Source organism: Salvia splendens, chromosome 10 (assembly GCF_004379255.2).
Source record: "Salvia splendens isolate huo1 chromosome 10, SspV2, whole genome shotgun sequence".
NCBI classification, from domain to species: domain Eukaryota; kingdom Viridiplantae; phylum Streptophyta; class Magnoliopsida; order Lamiales; family Lamiaceae; genus Salvia; species Salvia splendens.
In genome coordinates, this window is record NC_056041.1 from 16,121,833 (window position 1) to 16,149,321 (window position 27,489).

Sequence of the window (27,489 nt, forward strand, 5' to 3'; positions counted from 1 at the left end):
AGTGAGTCATTTCCCTTTTGTTAAAACATTACCCAATTAACTTAATTCATTCTCTCTCGTATCTCTCCACTCGTCTAATTTATTCTCTATATGACTATCATCACTCGTGACCATCATTATTCATTCACCCAACTTCAATCAATTTTTTAATAAAATATTCATTTCTCTTTCATCCACATACACTGACACATGTTTTACTTTCAATAGTGACCCCATTCAATTTTTAATAATAATAAAATTATAATTAATTCGAATATAGTGAATAATATATAAAAATTATATAAACTATTTTATATGTTAAATTTATAATAGTATAAAATTATTCTATATCCGTACAACATAACATATTCCATAAATTAAAAGAAATGCAATATAATAATACATACAATTTCAAGCAAATAGTGATTACAAATATCAGACAGATAATATTTTTTTCAAGTTAACCCTAAACCAACACTTTGGATATTAAATGCTGAAGAAGCATCAAATGGTGATTTAATAATTACTAGGAGTACAATAGTGATTTAATAATTACTACCTTTAATAACATTACACAAATTTATTGTTCAGTTTTTGGAGAATACTATAGAGAATTGAGTTCTTAAATACAAACAATCTGAGCTAAATAATCAAACCATGTCAACAATATGAGACACCGAATTTATTTTTGGTTTGTAAATCCAAGAAAAAAGAAATCGTATGCAAAAGGACATTGTACGCCTCATTACCAACGTAAAAAGACAACAGTCTTTTGAAAATTCTGAAGAATATCGAACAGTGACAACACCAAAAAATCTAAATTGTACTCATGAATCCATGATTGAAGAAACAAATGAGATATCACACAAAAAAAATTAAGCAAGCTCAAATGGATCGAAAATTTGACCGTTGTGTTTGTATATGCGTAATGTGTCATTTATTTTAATGAGTAAGCATAATATAGAAATTCTACATGAAACAATATTAAACATAAAAACAAATTATACCTCAAATAATATAAAGTACTATTTATTTGAACCAAAACAAAGTTTTAGTAACCATTTTGATATAACTATTTTTAGTAACCATTTATGAAATTAACCATAAATTCCTCATTGAATGTCTTGGCGATACTTCGATACGACTCTATTATTGAGCGGTTGAGATGGTCTTGCATTATTTTCAAAACCCTGCATTAGAAAAAAAAGGGTAGTGATAAATTAACAAAACAGTATATACAAAATAGGATATTTTAGGTATTTTACATTGTAATAAATTTATAATGATTCATGAAATTAATACATTACATATTTACCCTTACATGATCATTTAGGAAATTATTAAATTTACAAGTACAAACTTAGGAAAAAATTAATTATTTCTTACTCATTGTATCTAGACATTAATATAATTACTCAACTAATTTACATGAATGGTGTAGCCGTGTAGGCAACAATATATAATTTCTGCTTCTATTTTTCACTATACACGACCTTTTAAATTATTTATTAATTTATTATTTGGTAATCTTCTCGTTATCTTTATATTTTATGAAACGAAATTAAATGCTCCTATATTATGTATAGCAAAAAAAAATTATTATTTTATTATTAAATAATTATTATGATTAAAAAAATATAAAAATAACAACATGCATATATATACTTTTCTAAGTGCTATCCCCAACTAAGTAATTATAATAATTAAATCGATATATATACTTTTCTAAGTGCTATCCCCAACTAACTAATTATAATAATTAAATCGATATATATACTTTTCTAAGTGCTATCCCCAACTACCTAATTATAATAATTAAATCGATCTACTTGTATAATCTATATCTCCACTAAAAAATTATGAAAAAACACTAAATAGAGAGTATATAAATAGTTAAAAACAAGGTAAAATCTTAATAGTTATTCATGTCTAATTATTTTATTTTTAAATAAATTTTAAGATGGTAAATTATAAAAATGAATACATGTATACTTAATTTCTCATTATTAGTATCACATAATATTTGATGATCATTAAGTCAATTTCATTGTATAAACTACATCTTCACGTAAAAATCATGAAACAAAAATTAAATATGAAATATAATAGTGAAAAATAAATTAAAATTGACAATAGTCATTCGCGTTCAATTATTTTATTTTTAAGTAAATTTTAAGATTATAAATTATTAAAATGACTACATGTATATATATTTAATTTCTCAGTGTTAATATCACTCAACTAATTAATGATCACTAATTCGATTTCATTTTATACTCTACATATTCCTCACGCAAAACCCATGAAATGAACTTGGATATGATATACTCCATGATAGTGAAAAAAACAAATTAAATTGACAACAGCCACTCACATCCAATCATTTTATTTTTAAATAAATCTTAAGATTGTAAATTATAAAAATGACTACGTGTATATGTACTTAATTTCCCATTGCTATTACATCAAACTAATTGATAATTATTAAGTCGATTTAATTGTGTACTCTACATTTTCACACAAAAAATATGAAATGAAATTGTATACTCTATGACATATTATAGTAGCAAAAAACAAATTAAATTGATAATAGTCATTCACGTCCAATTATTTTTAAAAAAAATTAATATGATGATTGTTCATGGTAAAGATGACTACATGTATGTATACTCTATTTCACAATACTGGTATATTACCCAATTAATTGTCTATATTGAAGTTGATTTCATTATATACTCTACATATTCGTGCATAAATCATGAAATGAAATTAAATATGATATATAATAGTGAAAAACAAATTAAATTGATAATAATCATTCCCATCTAATTATTTTAATTTTAAAAAATCTTACTATTGTAAATTATAAGAAGAACTACATGTGTTATATAGTAGTAGTAGTACTTTATTTCTCAGCGCCAATTCGATAAAATCGATTGATGATCATTAAGTCGATTACATTGTATATTCAACATCTTCATGTCAAAATCATCAAACAAAATTAGGTATGATAATATATAATGGTGAAAACTAAATTAAATTGATAATAGTCATGCACATCTAATTATTTTATTATTAATTAATTGTTAAGATGGAAATTATACATGTATATATACTTTATTTCTTAATACTATCACTCAAATAATTGATGATTATTGAATCGATTTTTTTTATACTCTACACCTTCACATATAAGTCTGAAAATAAATTAGATATGATATATAACGGATAAAAAATAAATTAAAATTTTCATTCGCATCTAATTATTTTATTTTATATAATTTTTATAATTGTAAATTGTAAAAATGAGTACATGTATATATATAACTTCTCTTTGCCATGGAATAGCTTATTGATGATTGTTAATTCGATTTTCTTGTATCCTCTATATTTTCCCGTGAAAATCATGAAAAAATTTTATATAATATAATATAAGTAAAAAGCTAAATTAAAATGATAATAGTTAGAAACAAATTTTAGAAATTTAACGGTATCATTCCATTGTTAAATGATAATACTCTCTCCGTCCCCAAAAAATATGCACTTTGGGTTCGACACGAGTTTTAATGTAAATTTGGTAAATTAAGAAAGAGGTAGACAGAAAATGTAATTAAAATATTGTTAGTGGAGAATGAGTCTCCCACAGTGGCGCGTATGTACATAGGAACAAGGGAGTACAGCTGTACCCCCAAAATGTTATGGATTAATATAAAATGTAGTCTTGCATTTTCAAAAACTATCAGTAGCCCAGTGGTAAAGATGCAATATTTTTGCATGGAGGCCTAGGTTCGAATCCTCGCCCCATGCGCTACTCTTTGTCACGCCCGCATTTTCTAAGGATAGAAAACACGGTTGATCGCGACTAGGGGAGGGTTAAAGAAGCGGGGAAGAAAGGGGAAAACAACACAACTCGACCATAGCTCGAAACAAACGGGAATAGCTCGAATAAAATAAGAGTATCATTTCAACAATCAACAACTCCAAATGAAAATATCTCAACAATACACGAACTCAAAAGAAGCAAGAATTAGCGGAAGCATTTCGAGAGTAGAATAATGCTATGTATGAAGACACAACATATTCTAGACATTTGATAGACATTCTTCACTTTTATGCTCAACACCCACCGCGCTCGTCACCGCTCAACCTGCACATAGGGAAAACACATGCATGGCTGAGTACTTGATGCACTCAGTGGACTCATGCCGGAAACATTTTCAATAAAAATATTTATCATGCCATTAACGAGTGACCTCGGGGTTTTAACTTTGAAAGAGCCCGAGTCACTAAAACATTTTACTAACATCATCATCGCCATCAACCTCAACACCATCAACATCACCATACCATATCTGAACATACATGACAAGGAATGTGGCCACATTCCAAGCCACTAGACCGGCCAACTCAAAGAGATAGTGCACGATCTACGGGGTGTACACTAGCCTGAGTAGGGAATCACTCCCTAGTCAGACCCGAATTAGATTAACCATATATGGCAAAAGCCACTTCAGATAGGTCCCATAGCAACACAAAAATATGGCATGACAAACATATTTTGCAAAAATAAATATACTTAGGACATAGTCCTTATTTAAAAAGAAAACCCATCTCGTTCGCTTAACTCCTTCACTTGCTAATCCTTTTCGTTCTCAAATAGCATGCAAAATCACCCATTTAAAATATCAGGATATGCAAAATTAGACTTTGCAAAATAATTTAATTTAAAAGTAATGCATGCATCCTACGTGCGTGTGCTCAAAGTATCCTTCATTCTTTCGTCAAAAAAAAGATTCCTCAATTAAACGAAACAGTATCAACAAAATTATACTTTCATCCGCTCACACCCCAACAAATTTTATTAAAATAGTCCAAAGATTAAGACACCAAATAGTCCAATAAAAATCAACATACTTGGCCCAAGAAATTTTAGAAGAAATCGGGCCCCTGCCAAAACTTAAAAGAACCTGCCCAAAACAATTTAATCAACCAAACCCCGTTACTTTACAAACAATATAAAAAAAAATTTAAAACCAACAAATGTATACTCCCTTCCAGAAGACACGTATACTCCCTTACAATCCACTTTTGAATCCACCATTCCTCCCATTTTAAAACACGTACCCACTCCACCACATTCTTCATTTAATAAATAAACAAACAAGGAAAACAACTACTCCTTTTCTCCACTTACACGTACCCCCATTTTTCCAAAGTCAGTATATATAAAAAGTACACAATTTAAATGTATAACAATTTCCAATCAAAACAAGTAATCCCAAAAATACTCCCTCACAAATACACGTGCCCCTTCCATTTCCACTTTAAAACAAGAATAAAATTAATGTCAAAGAATAAAAGGGATTGAGTACTCCCATTCCATAAACATGTTTAAAACCCATTTCTCTCTCTCTCTCTCTCTCTCGTTTCTTTCGTATTTTTCCGATCAGTCACAGTTGGAGGTTCAATTGTGGTGCTCGATTGATGTTGATTGTTTTGTTTGATTAAGCTGATTGTTTTAATTCGATTTCGAGTTTCGGTTGGTGCAACAAAGTGATATGCTTGACGTATGTAGATTTGAGATAAAGGGGAAGGTTTATACCTTAACTGAACAAATCGGCTCAGGCAAAAGGTCAAGGTCTTAGGTTCTCCCCAATAGTGAAATTAGGATTTGGTGGAGAAAAAAGATGAACTTCTTCCTACTGCTTTCCCCCGCCGCTTGAGGAAATTTTTGCAATTCAAAAGTGTAGAGAGTGACTAGGAAATTTTTGCAATTCAAAAGTGTAGAGAGTGACTTCGAATTTTGTGTGAAGATAGATTAGGGTATGGAGATTAATATACTACATAGTGTGGGAGTATAATCGGGAGTTTGTTGAGGTTTAGATTCGGAAGGGATTTATAGAGTGGGGAACGGTTATGAACGTGGGAAAGGAGTGGGATGCGGTTCTTTTATATATATATATATATATATATATTTTTGAACTTGAGATTGACTAATTGTATTTGTTTGGAATTTTATTTGCAGATCACAGAGGAGGAAAATTTCTGCGGCATCTTTATTTAAAATTTGAACTAAGGAATATTTGGTGACCAAGTCAACTAGGAAAAGAATTAATTAGATTAATTTGATTCACGATCCTTTCAAGAACACAATAAAAAGGTAGAAAAAGTCGGGGTATTACACCTTTGAACTTCTATTTGTATTAGTAATTAATGCATAATTCTTTTTTCTTTTCAACTCAATTTGTTAAACTTCTATTTAGTTTTCTTAAATACTTTATTTTTAATAGATGTTCTCATGCTCATTTCAAATTTAATTTTTTTTATTCGTATTTACTTTTAAATAATTATTTAACTTCCATTTGAATTAATTCAATACATAATGCTCTTTTTCAACTCAATTTGTTGCACTCCTAATTTTCTTAAATACTTTATTTTTAATAGATATTCTCTTCATGCATTTCTCCAAACTTTTTCTAGAATTTGTATTAATTCAATACGAACTAACATGCTCTTTTCAAATTTAATTTTTTTATTTGTAGTATTTAGTTTCCAATAATTACTCTATTTTTAATAGATGTTTATGAAATTAAGTATCGTTAGTAAAAATTTATAAAATTAACCTCTATGTAATATATTCTGAACAAAGCATCGATATTTATATTTCTAGTGAATAATTTATTTATTTTATTTAATATGAAGTTTTTCGATGAAAGAAAGAAATTGTATTTGAAAAGTACAGAAAATTTGTGAAAGCAAAATAAAGTGAATAAAAAGAATTAGCCGAATTTTGAAACTTTACAACATTGTAATTATTTTTCGTACCCCCATATCAGAATTCCTAGATCCGTCACTCCCACCTCATTAGAGAGAAAAGACTTTCCAAAATTAAAAAGTACATATTCTTGTGGGACGGACTAAAAAGGAAAAAGTGCATATTCTTGTGGGATGGATTTAGTATTAGTTAGATAGAAATTTTAGAAAGTCAAAGAAGTTCAATTTATGAAATTTACTTCTATTTTTAAACGATATAATATTAGTCAGACTGAAAATTTAAAAAGTCAAGAACTTCAATTTATGAAATTTTCCCAAATAATGGAACGTTTTTATTGCCATGATTGTTTATAACTTCATACCATATATAATTGCGGTAATTTAGTAGTGTTTGACTTTACAAATATAATAAAAGGGTAATTTAGTATAAAAATAATATTTAATAAAAAAACCGGTTCAAACAAAAATCAGTTTAAAATTGAAGGGCATTTTGTATATACAAATTTTGTTAATTTATCTTTACTAAAAAAAAGTGTTAAAAAAGATTGACAAAATTAATTACTTTCAAGAAAAAATATGTAACCCATGTTCACAAGATAACAATTAATGAGTGTATCCTAATAACATAATCTATCATAATAATCTAAGTGCAAGTTTGATGAAAAGTCCTTAATGCCCTTTTTGGAGGGAAATGAAAAGATGATGTGTCTTCTATTCAAAAATAATTTTTTAAGGCAAAAACAATTGGACAAATAATAGCCCAATAAAATGCTAACTTCTTGAAGAAGTTTTAAAACACATTTAAATAGTGCACTACCATTAATTTTTTTATAATTAAGTTATTGAATTTATATATTAACTAGACTTATATTTGAGTTAAATTGGAATTGTGCTAGAGAGTTTAGTTTGCCTTCCATTTATTTAGGTTAAAATTGAGATTTAATCATTTATTGCAATATTTTTCTCCGAATTAATTTACAAGCTAAACGACAACACATATATGTAATGCTTACAATTTCCATCCTATATTTACTCAATTAAAGTTTTTAGTTCTTATATTTTAATTCGCCTCTAATTAAACAATACTACTAAGTTTATAGATTAAACTAAGGAATAAGATGACATTATATATATTTAAAATTAAATCTAACTTATAAAGTTTGTATAACTTCTTAATATAAAGAGTAGTGTAAATTCTCACATTATTCAAAACAAACAAGATGCATAAAATATTATCGTTATTTTAAGTGATAGTAGTAATTTACTTTTTATACGTATATGTGGCGGGAAGTAAGAAATTTATTCTTTCCAATATAAAAAATTCATTTAGTCTTTGGCAATGTATATCAAGTTATGCTATGGTATGAAATTAAAAGAAATAAATAAACAGTCAACTAAAATGTGATTATTGTATAATACAAAATTTCTAACTTGACTTCTCAAAGAAGTTTTAAATTTATATGATTTAAATTATTCATATATTTAATGTGGATATGTTTAGTATTCCATTTATTTTTTTCAAATTAATTTTTTATAAATTAAGCTATTAAATTTATATATTAATTTGCCTTTTATTTGGATTAATGACTTGCATAGCACTTTCAATAAACATCTTTACTCACACATATTTTCTTTATTTGTATATCTTATTCTAATTAATTCATACTCTTAGATCATTAGTCACACATCTAATTTTTGTCATTAATTTTATTATTTTTACTTTACTTAGATTATAAATTAAAATTGCATAAATGTTTCATTCACTGAGGAGTAATAAATTCTTCATTTTGAGTGAGACAGATAAGTACATTTCTGTTTTTTTTAAATCTCCATATTGCTTTCAATTCTTATTTTCTATATATTTATTATATTTTATATTCATTATTTGAAACTCTTATGTCCCGTGCATAGCTCGGGTGTTAATACTAGTTAATTTATAAGTACTACTTACATCATGTACGACATCCCTCAGTTTTGCAATTTGCTCCTTCGATGTTGTTCTCACCTGCAAAACAAATGACCCAATTATAACAATCCCATATCAACGTAAAAAGAAAATTGAAACCACTATTTGAGTCTTATGATTTACTCCTTCTATCATTAAGTGGTTATTCGATGGAATCCTATGGAACTTGTACTATGGTACGGGTACCAGAGAGCAAGTTGCCGATTGGGGCCTAAAGTTAACTAACTAACAAGTAACTAACTAAGTAGTATATATATGAGTTTTAAATTAGGATTCGTTCGATAGAGGGTTGGTCCAACCTATTAAAAGTGAAGTGTAGGCAAATGAAATAAAAATAACTGTAAGAATATTCCACATTAGTATAAAGAGAAATGAAACTATTATATATTTTAATTATGAGTCACTCCTTCTATCACCAATTAATTTAAAATGGAGACGTTAGGACTTCTATTAAGATTCAAGATCATCCAACAATTATTTCATTTTCTATTTGTCTGATTCATAGTAGAGTCTAGAAAATTGGGGATCAACCAATAATTATAAAAACTGACCTTGTCGAGCAGTATCCATTGAACCCATGGAGGAGCTGAAAGAGAACCCAAATATGTATAATAGCTTTTGCTTTCAAACTTGATGTCCCATGGATTAACAACACCCAAATCAATTTTTTCTTCACCTTTTGTAAAATGACTAATATTTGCCAAAATCTACATATGATAAAACTTTATTTTGTTAGTATGTCAACTTTTTGTACATTTTTCATAAGATGAACATATTGGTGGAACACATAAATCCAAAATCCAAACCATAGACAAGCTGCAGTTCGATTGCAGGCGAGTTGTAACTTAGAAGAAAAAAAGCTAATGTCATTATAAAATGACGATTCAACCCTTACCGCTAACCTTGTCACGAAAAGGATCGGAACTTCCTAAATCATGAGTATAAAATAGCAATTACAACAAATTTCCCTTGGGAGCTCTTATGGACCATATGCATTTCCAAGTTGGACCTACAATGAAGGTATAATATTGCCGTATGATAGATATAACATAAACACGAATCGATGTAATGGAAATACGAACCCTCGCCCATTAATTGTATGTTCGGAGGGCATGTGCCAGTGACATTGTAGCAGATTATACGTATTACCTGTGAGGTTCATGCCCATAACATCTGCATTCCATTCAACCTTAACATAGAAATATCAAATAAATCACATTTAAGATTTTTGTCGACTCGCAACCTTAAACACACAGTGTGAACTGAACATCGTTGTACCATGATGTCATGTCCCCTATTCTTCAATACAGCATGAGTCGGTTTATAGTTTCTTTTCAATGTCCCTATTTTAGACGAAACCGAAACTTTTTCCCCGATTATATTTATTGGGGATTGGGACTTTCCATTTGAACATAACTTCCATTCTGCTTTGAGTCTTCCCCAATTTTCTGGTCCATTGGGAGTATTCTTCAAATACGTAAATTCATGTTCATCATCTGTAATTACAATATATTGATTTATTAGTAAATTTTAAAATAAATTTATAAATGATATGGCACTCTTCGTTACAGATTGTATTTTTATCCCAGAAACTTTCCAGCAATATTTGTAATAGAAAAGACATAGGAAAAAACGTGGTGATCTTTTTATAATCTAATATACCATTATCATTTTTCATCAATATTTTTTGAAAATATTGCTTATCATTATGTGGCAATTTATTGACTATTAGATTACAACATCTTGTAGTTTTAATTTGGTCGAGATTATCCATTTAATTTAGTTTAATGAGGATCACTATGCGTTGTAATTATATTTTATCACGACACCAAATTAATGATTGCTAAAAATAAAAATTTGATAACTTACCAACTTCACCATTTCTATCATCAGCATTGATTGAAATTAGAAGGGAAAAAATAATGAGACACGCAGCGAAACGATAAACGTAGCTCATGGTGGTTTCCGATGACTAACTCCGCCGTGAATTGGTGTTCTTCACTAAACTAAGCATAAATCAACAATTGGAAAAACGATGAGAGTTCTTTTGGAAAATGAGTCTCAAATCCTAATATTTATAAATGGGTCATGTAAAGATTATGTGTCATAATTACAAGAGAAATTTACTATCCAAAAAAAAAAAGAAATTATAAGTGAATTTCTTATTCAATTCTTCCGTCTGCAAGCTGTACGCATGGTAAAAAGGTTTCATTGTAATTTCAGTAGAAGGTATTAAAAGGAAAGCGTATTAAAATATTCCACTTTCCATCACTAAAATTAATATTATCCTCAAGACTATTTTCGGTGATAATATATTATTTTATTAAAATTTTGTTGGAATCTTGGTCAAACGACTTTGACTAATAATAAATGTTACAAGACATTTAATTTTGTGAAATTAAATGCAATAGCGACGATCTACGTTCCGAGTAGATGACCGTAGTATATTCATTTTCTCAAATTCGATTCCCGGTGAGTGAGAAATAATATATTAAAGTTGGTCACAATAAAGCTAAAAATGAGCTATGAGAAAAACTAAGGGATTAATTAACTAAGTGTTAATTATCTCACATCGGGGATGATAAACTTCTTTGATGAAGTGTTTAATAAGATGAATTATTATGTGTAATCACTATCGTGCAACAAGAAGGGTAACAGAGCCCACACGCGCGCACGCACGCCGCCGCTGCCCGCCCGCAAGCCGCGAGCCGCGCACCGGGTGCCTGGTGCCTTGGTAATTGGTCTTTGGGTTGTTCTTTGGAGTTGGTCGTTGAGCGTGGTTCAAGCCCCGCTTATTCTTTTTAGACCATCCCAAACTCCACACTATCTCCGACGGGTCAAGCCCCGCTTATTCTTTTTAGACCACGCTATCCCTGACGGGTCTGGTCCACGTCATGTTCCCGCTGGACCCCGACGCATAACGGGAGACAAAAGGTCATCGCTAGACCCCGACGCATAACGGGAGACAAAAGGTCCCCGATGGACCCCGACGTCCATGATGTATCCCGTCGTGTAGCATGTCCAGGTGCGTCGTGTCTCTTCAGCTCCCAATGGCTAGTGCACCAGTCAATAACCCCCGGCGGTTACAGTCAAGCGGTCATGGCACACATAATGGCTGTTGACTCCATCAATGCCCCTGCAGGTGGACTTGGCCTATAAATAGGCATGCATCCATTGCATTCCATATAGAACATACACAAGCATTCTTGCATACATGCTCTTTCCCTCTCTGCATAATCTTCCCGTCGAAGCTCTGCCCCCGCCTAACTCCTGTTCGTCGGAGCTCTGCTGCTAGCGGTGCTGCTACTTCAGAGACGAAGTCGTTTTATCTTTGGGGACGACACGCCAAACCGAGAGCACTACCGGGGCGTATCTCGTCTTGCGGAAAGAGGACTCCTCGACTCGGCTTACAAATTACATCTTTACGATTTATTGTTTCGAATTCTTCCTTGTAATTTCAATTCAGTGTATTTCCGTTTAATTTCTCCATTCTTCATTGGGTTGTATTATGCCAGGTTAGTGTATCTTTGTATCACAGTCAATATCTAAAACCAACAAAGTCAATATCTAAAACCAACAAATTCCAAATAAATATGTGTTCATCTTGAACAAATAGAAACGCAGATTTAAGAAAGAAAATTTGACCTTACTTTTTTTTGCCGTGTGAGTGTCCGTATTATCTTAGCATGAATAGACTATAATGGAAAAAATAAATATTTTATTAGAATGGAAAATACTACTCCCACTGTCTACCGTTTAAATAGCCTTTTTGATTCGGCACCAACTTAAAGAATTTGTTTGATGCGAAGAAAAGTAAAGGGAAAAAGTGAGTAGAATGCGAGACTTATTTTCAATATTAGTTTTACGGTGGATGTATATGCAAAAGGTTAGGGAATGTGAGATTCGCATACTAAAAATAAAATAAAATAAATAATTCTATATATCATGGATAAATTAAAATAATAAAATGCTTATTTAAATGGTGGAGTGAGTAGTAACTAAAAAATCAAGTGCATCAATTAGACATCTATATTAAAGAAACTCAATAATTTGTATGAATATATGACCGTTCGATAGATACGTACTCCATCTTTTTTGACAATGTTGAATATTGGTGGACTTCATTTGGGCCTGGTTTATTTGTAGCCCATGTGTATTGTAATTGGGCCTGACCCAATTCACTCACCTCTTACTCCTGGATGCCGCCACGTGCCCCTCTCACTCGGATCCTTGTCTCCAGCCGTTGGATCCAGGTTTGTGTTTGTTATGAGAGTGAGACCCTTGGTCTTTCTCATTTCACTCTCATATTCTCACTCTCTCTCTACGCTCTCAGACGCTCTCTCTGTTCTCTCACTCCCTCTCTTCTGTTCTTCTTCTCCGACGGTTCTCCGCCGGATTTCTGATGCTCTCTCACGGTTGAAAGTGTAGAGGAGCTTGCTACAGTAATTAGGGAGGCAACCACTTCGGTTGCTGAGTAGTTGGTGAACTAGGGTTTTGTTTTGGAGCGTGTTCTGTGAGGTCTTGTTTCTTGAACGGTTAGATCTGGTGTTTAGGGGTTGTGTTGGCCTGGAATCAGGAGTGTGAGGTGATTCACCGGTTGATTCGGCGGTACTCCTTTGGATCTGAGTTCTGGAGAATAGGCTGTGTCATCGGCGGGTGTCTGAGCCGTTGATTGTTGTTTCTTTCATGTGTACTTAAGTTCTCTTGTCTATTTGTGACAGATCTGAGAAGATCTGTTTTCTTTGTGTTTCTGACTCGTTTACTTAGTGTACAGGTTGAAGGAGCTGGAGATAGGAAGCTATCGTGAACATGTGTAATAGATAGCTTACTTTTCTGTAATCTGTATTTGAGATTGGTTGTAATCTTGAATGTATTATCAGTCGCTTGGTTGGAGTTTGACTGAGCTCCCTATTCAAGAATAAAGAGGTCTTGGTAATTAGTGAACCCGATCTAGTCTGATCCCTACAGACAAATATATCTAATATAATCTCTATCTAAAATAGCATTAGAGGGAGTATTAAATATTAATCAAAACACAAAATATAATTATGGAAATTAAAAAAAATGAAGATATCATGATGTAGAAACATCATATCAAAAACTCATTTTCCTTAAAATGGTTTTTGCTACAGAATCTTGATCTTGTATTGGCATGTCTTTATAGTGGCATAATGTATTTATCACAGTTAATGCGAGAATACCATTTGAGACTTTCATTCATTCATATCTACTTTTCCAATTAAGAGAAAAAAGGTTCTTTTCTTTAATTAGCGTAGTAGTTTCAATTTACTTATTTTTGTTAACACTAATTATTAAATTCTCTAATTGACTCATAAAAGTACCGGGGCTCGAACTCAAAGTCACGCATTGTCTCGAACTCAAAGTCAGGTTTTTGACATCTTAAACTAAAATCAATGTTAGCCCATTGTTTATAATAAAATTGAAACAAAAAGAGATATTAACTGAGATAACAACGCAAAGAGTAAAAAACAAGGAAGAAAGAACATCAATAAGTCATAGAAACCGCTAGCTTCTTCCTGCTAACAATCACTTGGACTTCAAGCTGTAATTATTTGTCACACTAAGGCCACCCGCAACACGTCACGCGGGTGGCCCGTATTCCGTCACGAAGGGACGAGACGGCGGCGTGACGCGTTGCAGCGCCCCGTCTCGCCCCCAGCCCGTTCCGCGTTCCGTCCCGCCGTGACGAATGGCGAGACGTCTCGCCACGCGCTGAGGCGACGTGGCGCGCTCCGGCGCCATGCGTGAAGTCCACTCGCCGGACCGCGAGTGGGCATCGTCACGCTGACGCAATAATTCATTTTTTTAAAAAATTAAATAAACAAAATTTAAAAATAAAAAAACGGTAATATTACCGTTTTTTCAATTTTTTTATTTTTTTTACTCTATAAATACTCCTAATTCATCCTCATTTCACACACAAATACACATCTATTCTTCCCAAATCATCTTCATTTCCTCTCCAATTTTCATTTAACCTCTCATCACAAAATTGTATTTCCTCTCAAATTTTCATCTAACCCTCTCCAATTTTCTTTAAAATTGTATTTTAAATTATCTCATTTTTATTTGTTAGGATTTTAATGAAGTGTTGTTTTATTTTTGAATTTTAAGGTATATTTTTATTTTATGTTGTAATTTTATTTTATTTTTAATGAAGTGTGTGTTTTTAATTGAATTTGGTTGGAAATAAAAATAAAAAATGAAAATGAATGAATAGTAATTTAAGGGACGGTTAAGGGACGGAGGGTTGCAGGTTCCATCCCTTAGTTAAAAGATGGAGTAAAAAAGTACAGTGGGGCCCATGAATAGTAATTTAAGGGACGGATGAGTGACAGTATTGCGGATGGCCTAAGGAATCGATGATTCTGGTTACCACTGTCTGGAAAGATACCTACTAACATGTGCCAAATCACTACTAAAACCACGTGTTAGAATTCCACAAATCCCATTAATTCCCTTATGTGCACTTATTATAAGGCTTCATTTATCTCTCTTATTAACATTTTTAACTGTTTTTTCCCGCTCTTTTTTCACCGTCGTACCAAGGTGTTGGCCCTCGGAAAAATCCTCTGCCCAGGGGCCAGGATGGCGAGGGGGGCGTACGCCATTTTTCCTTCTCAAGAAAACCTCCCATTTATCCCCAAAATGAGCCCTCCACTCTTGTGTGGTGGTGTAATGAGGCAGATACTGTTTGATCCCGAGTTTTGAGTCACCAACAAACTTTACAATCCGACTGTTTCGCTCTAAAAGGGCATCCATACTGTCTCTCCCTACAGAAGACGGCATAGCTGAACTCAGGAATGCGACCAAATAGAAGACATCCTCGTCCGGAGTAACCAAGGATGTGCCATTTTTCCACCTATTCCAAAACAAGATATGCATCGATTTTGGAAACATTTCCATAAATAGAAAAAAAATGGTTTGGAATTGGATTAGTACCTTGACTTGTTGACAGGGTAGATCAAAACTGGGCCATTGCTTGTATCCTTGACAATGTTGTGGAAAACTTCCTCAGCAAAGCCATGAATGCTGCTTTTCGGCACAAGAAGATTAAGCCACGGATGGGGCACGTCCCACAGGTCATTCTCTCGGAGTTTCATCTCCGACACGTGGACTCTGTCGAGGAAATCCACGTAGGAGACCTCAGACAGGAACAGCGTGGAACGAATGTAGCTTAACTCCGCCAGAAGACTGTCCACTTCCTACATCATAAGCAACAAAAATGAGCTCGTGCACGGCCCGAAAGGGACTAGGGGGATTGAATGATCGATGAATCTCACCCGTTCAATCTCTCCAACTTCTTCTACGTTGAAATATTTGGCCAGTTCCAAGCAGAACAAGATCTTTCCTTCAGAAGTAAACTGTTCTGCTTGGACTGGATCTCTAGGGTTGAAGGACGATCTCCAATTGTTTAGCAGCCCGGTTCTGTTTATAACGACGAATCCTTCTAAATAGTCGAAGGCGTCTCGTGAATGAGATATGAGACGCTCTTGATCGTTGGTGAATGCGACGAAATCAGAGTATAATACTCTGATCCACTTAACCTGCGAGGATTTGAGGAGTGCTATAACTAGTTAAGTGGTTCGTACAGTTTCCTTTTATAGTAACTTAGATTTTGTTCATCACCTTTGTCGGAGCTGGCTCCAGAGCAATTCTGGCCTCAGTGATGATCCCAAACTGCCCCAGTCCGCCCAGAGCTGCATTGAAGAGATCGGCGTTCTGCTCGTCAGAGCAGGTCACCACATCTCCCCTGCCTGCATAAATCATGGGGCAGTTTGGCAGGGAAGATAAATAAACAAAACATGATAAGAACACACATTTTAATTAAGACAGATCAACCTGTCACGACTTGTAGTCGGTAGACATTGTTGATCTAAGGGCTGTGGTGGAAGGCCTGGCCGCTGATGCCGGCGTTGGAGAGAGTGCCGCCGACGGTGAGGTGAAGATAGTCCGTCCAAGATTTGGGAGTGAGGCCCCTCTTGAGGCTCTCATGCAGGATGTTTATCCATAGCTCCCCCGCCGAGACGTCCACGTAGGGGTGTTTTTCCTGGCGTGGAACGTCATGGCCGGGGATTTGTACGACTCCATGTCGATGACCACGCCGTTGGCAGCGGGCGGCCACGGTGAGGTGGGAAGTGAGGCCGAGGTTGAATACATGCTTGATGATTTGGGCAATGTTGGAGATGGATTTTGGGTATAGGACTGCTGTGGGCATAAGATGGAATCTATTGCCGAAGTCTCTAGATGCATGGTGGATGTTTTCGAAGCTTAGGTTCCCATCAAAACGCATCGTTTCGAGCGATGGCCGGGAAGAGGGTGGCGATTGTGGGGTTGGGGTGGCGGTGTGGTCTCTATTGATTGTGATGCTAAGCAAGAAAACTAGTGCTATTTTGAAAACTATAGGTTTTAGCCTAAAGAGTTTGTTAGATTGTGAGATGCACATATCTCTTAATATAAGCAAGATTTCAAGGAGAGATGAAGGCTCTCTCTCTCTCTCTCATGTATTGATGTTAATAGAGAGTGATGAAGAGAAGAGTGAAGGGTTCACATGAAAATATAAAGGGGAGGTGTGTAATGTAGCACGCGAGGAAATATTAATATTCCTATGTGAAGAATCGGCGAATTTCTGATGTTAGTGAATGCAGGAAAAACGCAGATCACGACACAGAGAATTTACGTGGTTCGATTTACTGAGGTAAATCTACATCCACGGGAAGAAAAGAGGGCAGAATTGTATTGCTTGATCTGTTTTCTACAGCTAACAATACAGACTTGCTATTTGCTATTTTCTCTCTAGAGAGCTTAACAGAAGTTAACCGACCTTTATCTATCTGACCTAGGTTCTATTTATACATTGAACCTAGATCGTGGCATGCAGCATTTATTAGGTAGTGGATGTCGTGGAGGTCGTGGCGACCTTGCATGGGTCCACTATCCTGCATGAGTTAATGACTGCTTGACACCACTAAATAGATCGTCGGTGTAGCGGAAGTGGAAATCTTGCATGAGTCCACTATTTCCTAGTTCGGTCGAATACTGAGACCGGACTGCTGAATTATTGCCGAGCAGCTTTTGCCGATCTGAGAGTAGAGCTTGATGCCGACCAGAGAGCAGAGTTTGATTGGTTGGCTTTTACCGAGCTGTAGGCTGGGGCCGAACTCTGTGGTTGTGCCGAACTGAACTCTTGAGTCATGCCGGACTGATACTCTTTAGCCATGCCGAACTGATACTCTTTCTTGGGCTTTACTGCTGTTGGGCTTGTTTAGTACGTACTCCATCACTACCCCCCCCGAAAAGTGAAGTGAATCACTTCGGCATTCTGGATAAAGGTACGGGGTAAGTTGATGTTTGTCCTCGGTCTGATGAAGTGAACTCTTCTTTGACCGGACTTGGTTTGTGTCCTAATTTGGCGAGTTTTATCGCTCGGATCAAACTTTCCGTTGTCCTAATTTGGGGATCGGACTTTCCCTTGTCCTAATTCGGCGAGTTTTATCGCGTGGATCGGACTTTCCCTAGTCGTAATTCAGGCAAGTTTTATCGCGAGAATCAGACTTTTGTTGCAGTTCGTTTCAGACGAAGTGCTTGATTCTTAAGCTGAATTGTGGTCTTGTATCCTCTTTAGAAGCTTGGACTTCACAATTGTTGGCTTATTGCAGCTCGTTTCAGACGAACTGCTTGTTTAAGCTGAATTGTGGTCTTGTATCTTCTGTAGAAGCTTTGACTTCACAATCGTTGGCTTATTGCAGCTCGTTTCAGACGAACTGCTTGTTTAAGCTGAATTGTGGTCTTGTATCCTCTTTAGAAGCTTTGACTCACAATCGTGTGCTTGTATTTGTCCTAAGAAGGGGATCAGCCTTCGAAGAACAAGATACCTCAGTAACATTTGTAAGAGACGACACGCACAGAGACAGACAAAACACACAGACAAAACGCACAGAAAAAAAAAGACTAAGCAAACCAAATAAAGCACATTGAGCAAACAGGACTCAAGACTGACTGACCGGACTGTCTCTTACAAATGGAACTTTTTGAGGTTGGAAATGTGCCATGTTCGGGGTACCTGTTCTCCTGACATGTGAGCCAATTTGTAAGACCCTTTGCCGAGGACTTCTGACACCCGATACGGACCTTCCCATGTGGGTTCGAGCTTGCCCAGCTTTTCTGCTCGGCTTACTTCGTTGTTTCTCAGGACGAGATCTCCCACTTGAAATTGCAGCTTCTTCACCCTTTGGTTGTAATACCGGGCTACTTGCTCCTTGTATTTGGCTGCTTTTATGCATGCCAATTCTCTTCTTTCTTCGGCAAGATCTAGCTCGGCTCTCAGTCCGTCGTCATTCATTTCTGAGGAGAAATTTAGAGTTCGGGGACTTGGTACGCCGATCTCCACCGGAATCACGGCTTCAGTGCCGTACACCAGACTGTACGGAGTTTCACCGTTGGAGGTTGTGGGTGTAGTTCGGTAGGACCATAGGACTTGAGGGAGATTTTCTACCCATTGTCCTTTGGCTTGTTCTAACCGAGCTTTTAACCCTTTCACCAGGATACGATTTGTTACCTCCGTTTGTCCGTTTGCTTGTGGATGAGAGACCGAAGTGAACCGCTGTTGAATATTCAGCTCTTGGCACCAATTCTTGAACGTCTTGTCGGTGAACTGAGTCCCGTTATCCGAGATGAGGATGTGGGGTATGCCAAATCGGCACACTATGTTCTTCCAGACGAAATCCAATGCCTTCGAGCTCGTTATCGTAGCTAATGGTTCAGCTTCCACCCACTTCGTAAAGTAGTCCACAGCAACGATTAGGAATTTCATTTGCCGAGGAGCTTGAGGAAGTGGTCCCACTATGTCTATGCCCCATTGCATGAAAGGCCAAGGGCTTTGCATAGTGGATAGATCGGTCTGCGGCATTCTTGGGATATTTGCATGGATTTGGCACTTCGGGCATGTCTTGACGAGCTGCACTGCTTCTTGTACCAAGGTTGGCCAATAATATCCCCATCTTAGAACTTTTTTAGCTAAAGCTCTAGCTCCGATGTGGCTGCCGCACGATCCTTCATGAACTTCTCTGAGGATGTAGTCCGTCTCTTCTGGTCCTACGCACCGCAATAACGGCTGGAGGTAAGACTTTCTAAAGAGGACTCCTTCATGAAGTTCGTACCGAAGTGCTCGGCACGTGATCTTCCGAGCTTCTCTCTTATCCTCGGGCAACTGTCCTTGATCCAGATACTGCAAGATCGGCGTCATCCAGTTCGGCGAGCTGGATACTGAATGTACCTCGGCTTCATCAATGCTTCGATGCATTAATTCTTCCGCCTTTGAGCTCGGATCTGAGGCCAATTACTTAAGGTATCTGCTCGGCTATTTTCCGTTCTGGGAACGCGGATTATCCGAAAATAGGAGAAACTTCGGCTGATGCTTTGCGCTTTGTCCAAATACTTCTTCATTCTCTCGTCACGAGCTTCACTTGTACCCAACATGTGATTTACTATGACTTGTGAATCACAATGGACTTTGAGAGATTTGACGAGCAGACTTTGCGCTAACTGGAGTCCGGCAAGGAGGGCTTCGTACTCGGCTTCATTATTAGTAGTGGGGAATAGGAACCGAAGTGAGTAGGTTACCTCGTGTCCGTCGGGAGCGACGAGTAAAATACCAGCTCCACTTCCCATCTTGTTTGAAGCTCCATCTACGAATCCGCTCCAGCAGTCTGGCGGCTCTACTTCGGATTCCAAGGGCTGTGCTAGTTCGGCATTGGCAGACTTTTTCTGTTCGGCAATGACAGGGATTGCTTGATCGAACTTGGCCTCTGTAAGAAAATCTGCCAAGGCTTGTCCCTTGATGGCTTTCCGAGGTAGGTACTCGATCGAGTGTTCTCCCAGCTCTATGGCCCATTTGGCGATTCTGCCTGATGCTTCTGGCTTGGTCAAAACTTGCCGAAGAGGCAGATCGGTTAAGACACATACCTTGTGAGCATAGAAGTATGGCCGCAGTCTCCTTGCTGCATTTACTAACGCCAGAGCAATTTTTTCCAGAGGTTGATACCTTGTTTCTGGACCTCTTAATGCTCGGCTTGTAAAGTAGATGGGAAACTGCTTTAGGCCTTCTTCTCGTACAAGCACCGCGCTGATGGTTTGATCTGATGCCGCTAAGTATAAGAATATTACTTCGGCTTCGGTTGGAGCAGAGAGAATAGGAAGCTCGGCTAGATATCTTTTGAGCTCGTCGAAGGCCTTTTTCTGCTCGGCTCCCCACTCGAACTTTGGTGCCTTTTTCAACACCTTGAAGAACGGCAGTTGCTTTTCGGCTGCTTGGGAAAGGAATCGATTCAGTGCGGCTAGACATCCAGTTAGCCTTTGCACGTCATGTATAGACTTCGGCATTGCCATGTTCTGAATGACTTGAACTTTTGAGGGGTTTGCCTTGAGTCCGTCCTTTGAAACCAAACAACCCAGAAACTTTCCCGAATCTACCAAAAAGGTACATTTTTGGGGGTTGAGTTTGAGGTTGGCTTTTCGGAGCACGTTGAGAGTGGATTTGAGGTTGTCTTCGTACTCCGAAGTGCTTTTGCTTTTGACAACTATGTCGTCGACATACACTTCAACCTGTTTTCCGATTAGGTGCCGAAAAAAGCTTGTCTACCATCCTTTGATAAGTGGCTCCGGCATTCTTTAAACCGAATGGCATCTTTTTATAAGCGAAAATGCCGAAATCGGTAATGAAAGCTGTTTTCGGAGCGTCACTCTCATCCATCAACACTTGGTGATATCCTTTGTATAAATCAAGAAAACAGAAAATTTCGAAGCCGATCAAAGCTTCTACTTTTTTATCTATATTCGGAAGGGGATAGCAATCTTTTGGACAGTGCTTGTTTAGATCGGTAAAATCTATGCACATCCGCCATCCTCCTCCTTTTTTCATGATCATCACAGGATTGGCCACCCAAGAAGGATATTTCACCTCGAATAGTACATCCGCTTTTAGTAATTGGCGGACTTCGTCATGGATGACTTGGCTTCTTTCTGCCGCAAAGAGTCTTTGCTTCTGTTTTACTGGCCGGATTGAAGGATCAATATTTAACCGATGAGTGATTACCTCGGGGGGCACTCCGGTCATGTCCAACGGAGACCATGCAAAGACATCTTTGTACTCCTTGAGGAGCTGAATGGTCTTTTCCCGGAGTAGAGGCGTTCCTGCGAAGCCGACCTTGACCGTTCTGGATGGATCATCTTCGTATAACTGAACGGTCATTGAGTTCGGCTCTGAAGTGACTTCGGTCATCTCGCTTGCCTCTGACTCCGGTTGCTGTGATTGCTATGCTTGATGGTGCCGAACTGATTGCTCGGCACTTTTAAGCGCAATCTGCAGACATTCTTTTGCTCTCTTTTGATCACCTCGGATGACCGCTATCCCACCTTTAGTGGGGATCTTGATGGTGAGGTGATAAGTAGAGCAAATGGCCCGAACTGTGTTGAGCCAGTCCCTCCCCAGGATGATGTTGTACGGAGACCGAGCTTTCACCACAAAGAACTCGATCATCGTATTGGAGCTTGTAGGCGCTTTTCCCACCGTGATCGGAAGGCTGATAATACCTTCAGGGCGGGTGTCCTCCTGGGCGAAACTTTTCAGAGGAAGTGGAGCCGGACAGAGCCGAGCTGGATCCACTTCCATTTTATCGAAACATTCTTTAAAAAGAATGCTGACTGACGCTCCTGTATCCACAAATACTCTGTGGATCAGTTTGTTTGCCACTCCGGCTTGAATGACAATAGCGTCTTGGTGAGGAGAGATGGCTGGGACGGGATCGGCATCTGAAAATGTAATCACTTCGTCTTTCTTCAGCCTTTTATGTGTTGGCTCCTCTTGATTGGAACCTCTGCGTTCTGCTTTTAGGGACGACTTAGTCTTTCCGGCAGGGAGAGCATCAATAGTCAGGATTACTCCATCGTATTGCGGCTCGTCGTCGTCTTCGGGATCCTCATGCCTTTTCGGATCCTGAGGATTGCAGTTCGCACCTCTCTGCCTTTTGTTCTTTTTCGGCTGCTTGCTTTGGTATTTTTTTAACGTTCCTGTTTTCACAAGAACATCAATACCTGCAGCCAAATCTCGGCACTCCTCGGTATCGTGACCGTGGGTTTGATGGAAGGAGCAATATTGATCCTGAGGTCGCCGCGCGGCTGATTTCGTCATCCGCTTTGGTCTTTCGAACATATCGGAATGTAGTTCGAAAATTTCCGCTCTTGACTTGTTCAGTGGTACGAACTGAGCGGGCGGCTTCTCGGGATTGAGACGGGGGTCCCAATCTGTCTTGCACCGGAGCCCTTTGAATTCTTTCAAATGGAGTCCGGCGAGGATGCCCCCGATCGCTATGATCGGGCTTCCTTCTGTCTTCTCGGGACGATGAGCTGTCTAACGACCGTTTGAGACGGTCTGCCTCATCGGCCCGGGAGTACTGGTCCGCAATGTCCCACATTTCCTGAGCTGTCTGCGGACCGCACTCAACGAGTTTCCTGTAGAGAGCTCCGGGCAGGATTCCATTTTGGAATGCCGAGATGACAAGCAGATCGTTGAGATCGTCTACTTGCAGGCATTCCTTGTGGAATCTTGTCATGAAGTCGCTGATTTTTTCGTCGCGACCTTGACGAATGGAAAGCAGCTGAGCCGAAGTGATCCGGGCTTCCGCTTTCTGAAAGAACCTCCGGTGGAAAGCATCCATTAGATCTCGGTAGGATCTAATGCTGCCTTGAGGAAGGCTGTCGAACCACCTTCTGGCGTTCCCAATGAGCAACTCGGGGAACAGCTTGCACATATGGACCTCATTGAGACCCTGGTTCGCCATATTATATTGATAGCGTCCCAAGAAGTCATGAGGATCCTCTAGCCCGTCATAAGTCATTGACGGTGTCCGGTAGTTCCGCGGCAAAGGAGTTCGGGTGATGTCGTCTGAGAACGGAGTCTTTAATGCTCCGTACATGGCGAACCCGACATCTCTTCGGTACGGAGGAGATGAAGTTCTCCTGTGGTTCCGGTACCGAGGAGGAACAGGAACATGTCGGGGTTGAGGATTCTTTCTCCTGGAAGACACGTCACTACTGCGGTAGTGACTTTCATGTCTGGATGAGGAGGGAGAATCCGCCGTTGTCTTCTCCGGCTGTTGGCTCTTCTGCAGGAAGGTTAAGAACTCCTCCTGCTTCTCGGCCAAGAACAGCTTGACAGCTTCATTTAAATCGGGCTGCTGGGAAGACTCGGTGCGATGACTCCTGGAGTGGCTTGTTCCTTCATCGTGAAAACTGGAAGTAGATGTCTCCCGAGGCTGTTTTCCGGACCTGCGGGCTGGACTAGCTTCCTCATGGTTTTCACGAACGGTATTACGGGTAGTGTGTGATCTGGTATGCATTTTTTTTTTTTTGGGGTGGAAAAAGGGTCAAAAATTCGCTTATCACAAATTTGGTTCTCTGCTTCCCACAGACGGCGCCAGTGAAGAATCGGCGAATTTCTGATGTTAGTGAATGCAGGAAAAACGCAGATCACGACACAGAGAATTTACGTGGTTCGATTTACTGAGGTAAATCTACATCCACGGGAAGAAAAGAGGGCAGAATTGTATTGCTTGATCTGTTTTCTACAGCTAACAATACAGACTTGCTATTTGCTATTTTCTCTCTAGAGAGCTTAACAGAAGTTAACCGACCTTTATCTATCTGACCTAGGTTCTATTTATACATTGAACCTAGATCGTGGCATGCAGCATTTATTAGGTAGTGGATGTCGTGGAGGTCGTGGCGACCTTGCATGGGTCCACTATCCTGCATGAGTTAATGACTGCTTGACACCACTAAATAGATCGTCGGTGTAGCGGAAGTGGAAATCTTGCATGAGTCCACTATTTCCTAGTTCGGTCGAATACTGAGACCGGACTGCTGAATTATTGCCGAGCAGCTTTTGCCGATCTGAGAGTAGAGCTTGATGCCGACCAGAGAGCAGAGTTTGATTGGTTGGCTTTTACCGAGCTGTAGGCTGGGGCCGAACTCTGTGGTTGTGCCGAACTGAACTCTTGAGTCATGCCGGACTGATACTCTTTAGCCATGCCGAACTGATACTCTTTCTTGGGCTTTACTGCTGTTGGGCTTGTTTAGTACGTACTCCATCACTATGCATCACAACCCACTTCAGTCACAGTCTTTTCATATACAGTAGTACTTTCAGCTATCATGGTAGTACACATACATCAACCACAGGCATACTCTCAATCCATATAATAATTCATATTTCCCTTTTTGTACGTCCCATAGTTAATTCATATTTCCTTTTTCGCATGTCTCATTCTATTGGACGTACTAAAAAAATGGAAATATGCATTATTTATACGGACTGACCTTAAATGATCTATTCCTATGGGAAGGAGTATTTTCACGATCAACACATTTGTTTTTGGCAAATAATTCTATGCGGTTTGATTATTGGTGTCAGTTGGGTATTAGGGTTTGGTACGGGAGCCGGGGCTAATTGGTGATTATGATCCATCAATTTTGGTGTTGTTTTTTAGTCTTAATTGTGAGTGGTATTCTGTAGCAAAGGATTGTTTGCGGCGTCGAAGTCTGTGGATTTCTTGTTGCTGGCTTTATTTTTTTGCCAATAGCATGATCAAAGTGATTTCAGTATTTGGTAGTTTGTGTTTGGAGAGTTCATAATTTGGGAGGCCCCTACCCCTACCCCTACCCCTACCCCTACCTCAATATGATTTGTGACTATCTGTGGTGCACAAGCTCAGTTTTTTCTTGGTTGTCAATTTAAGTTTGGCTACCCATATTTGTTCTCTTCCTCTTAAAAAATTACTTTTTCAAGCTGGAGATGAAACATAAGATTACAATTTATGAGCACACCATAAAAGTTTTAACTCTTATTGTTGATTTTTTTTTATCCCACATCAATAAATTAGTGATCTAGACTTTTACAAAACAGTAAATAACCCATTTCACTTTAAAAACCTTCTAAGTGATTCAATAATCAATTTTTAATATAGTATCAGAATGGTTCAAGTCATGATCTGGTCCACGCATATTGAATCTCCTTTCTTATAATTAGTTTTCAATTTATATATTTGTGGCGAGCCCCTTTAATTTCTCTCCTCCCACATGTCTCTCTCAAAAACTGTTAGTCACATTTTGGTGTTGTTAATTGATTTGGAATTTAGATAATGACATCAACATTATTGTCAAGATTTTCCTACTATTTTCCATTAGGGTTTTCTGAATTATTAGAAGCCAGGCATATATCAACGTAACTGAGCAGTCGTCGAATAATTAATCGGATCATGGCCAAAAAAGAATCTTATCTGCATTAATTGGATTGATATAAAATTCGATGAGTGTGTCATATCTTTCTCTTTTGCACTTTTTATTTACCAGCGAATTAAATGAAAGATATTGATTTTATTCACTCGGATCTTCGACTGCAATATCTTGCGTTCATGAAGAGAAAATTTCTCGGCCTAAACAATATCAGGTTGAAATAAAAAAATGTAGAGATATGAAGAAGAGATAAAGTAAGAGAGAGTAAAGTAAGTGAGAAGAAATGTATTGACTTTTACTAAAAAAAATAGAAATGATTCCACTTGATGGGGTACGAACTAAACCCTAATGGCAAGCCCAATAACAGTGACGGCCCATCAGCCCAGAGCCCAAGAAAGAGTATCTGTTCGGGTTTAGGGTACGAACTAAACCCTAATGGCAAGCCCAATAACAGTGACGGCCCATCAGCCCAGAGCCCAAGAAAGAGTATCTGTTCGGCACCAAAGAGTTCGGCACGACCAAAGAGTTCGGCACGACCAAAGAGTTCGGACTCAGCCTACAGCTTGGTAAAAGCCGACCAGTCAAGCTCTCCTCTCAGATCGGCAAGAGCTGATCGGTAAAGTCCAGCAGTTCGGTCTCAGCATTCGACCGAACTAGGAGTTGGTGGACTCACGAAAGGCCTCCACGACCTCCACTATACCCACGATCTATTTAGTGGTATGAAGCAGTTATTGAGCAGTTATTGCTCACCCACGATCTTGTTAGTGGGGCTGCAAACCACGATCCTAGTTCAATGTATAAATAGAACTTAGATCTGATAGAAAAGGGTTAAGCTCTCTAGAGATAAAATAGCATATAGCAAGTCTGTATTGTAAGCTGTATTTTCGCAGATCAAGCAATACAAACCTGCCCTCATTTCTCCCCGTGGACGTAGATTTACCTCAGTAAATCGAACCACGTAAATTCATTGTGTCATAATTCTCTACCAGCATTTACTAACATCAATAATTCGCGGATCCATCACTGGCGCCGTCTGTGGGAAGCAGAGAACAAAATTTGTGATAAAGCGAATTTTTGATCCATTTTTTCCACCCAAAAAATGCATACCAGATCGCAGAATACCCGTATTCCAGCCCGTGAGAACCAGGAGGAAGCCAATCCATCCCATAGGTCGGGAAAACAGCCTAGGGATAAATCCACCACCAGTTCTCATGGCGAAGGAACAAGCCGCTCCAAAAATCGTCCCACTGAGTCTTCCCAGCAGCCCGATTTGAATGAGGCTGTTAAGCAGTTTTTGGCTGAAAAGCAGGAGGAATTCTTAACCTTCCTGCGAAAAAGCCAAAAGCAGCCGGAGACGAAAACGACGGATTCTCCTTCTCCCTCCGCACAAGAAAGTCACTACCGCAGTAGTGTCGCATCTCCCAGGAGAAAGAATCCTCAACCCCGACATATTCCAGCTC

At 37.8% G+C, this 27,489-nt stretch overlaps 1 pseudogene; it reads right to left on the reverse strand.

Annotated features, from left to right (window-relative positions):
- Positions 1-15,135: 15,135 nt before the first annotated feature.
- LOC121751328 lies at positions 15,136-17,186 on the reverse strand (annotated as a pseudogene).
- Between the last annotated feature and the right edge of the window lie 10,303 nt (positions 17,187-27,489).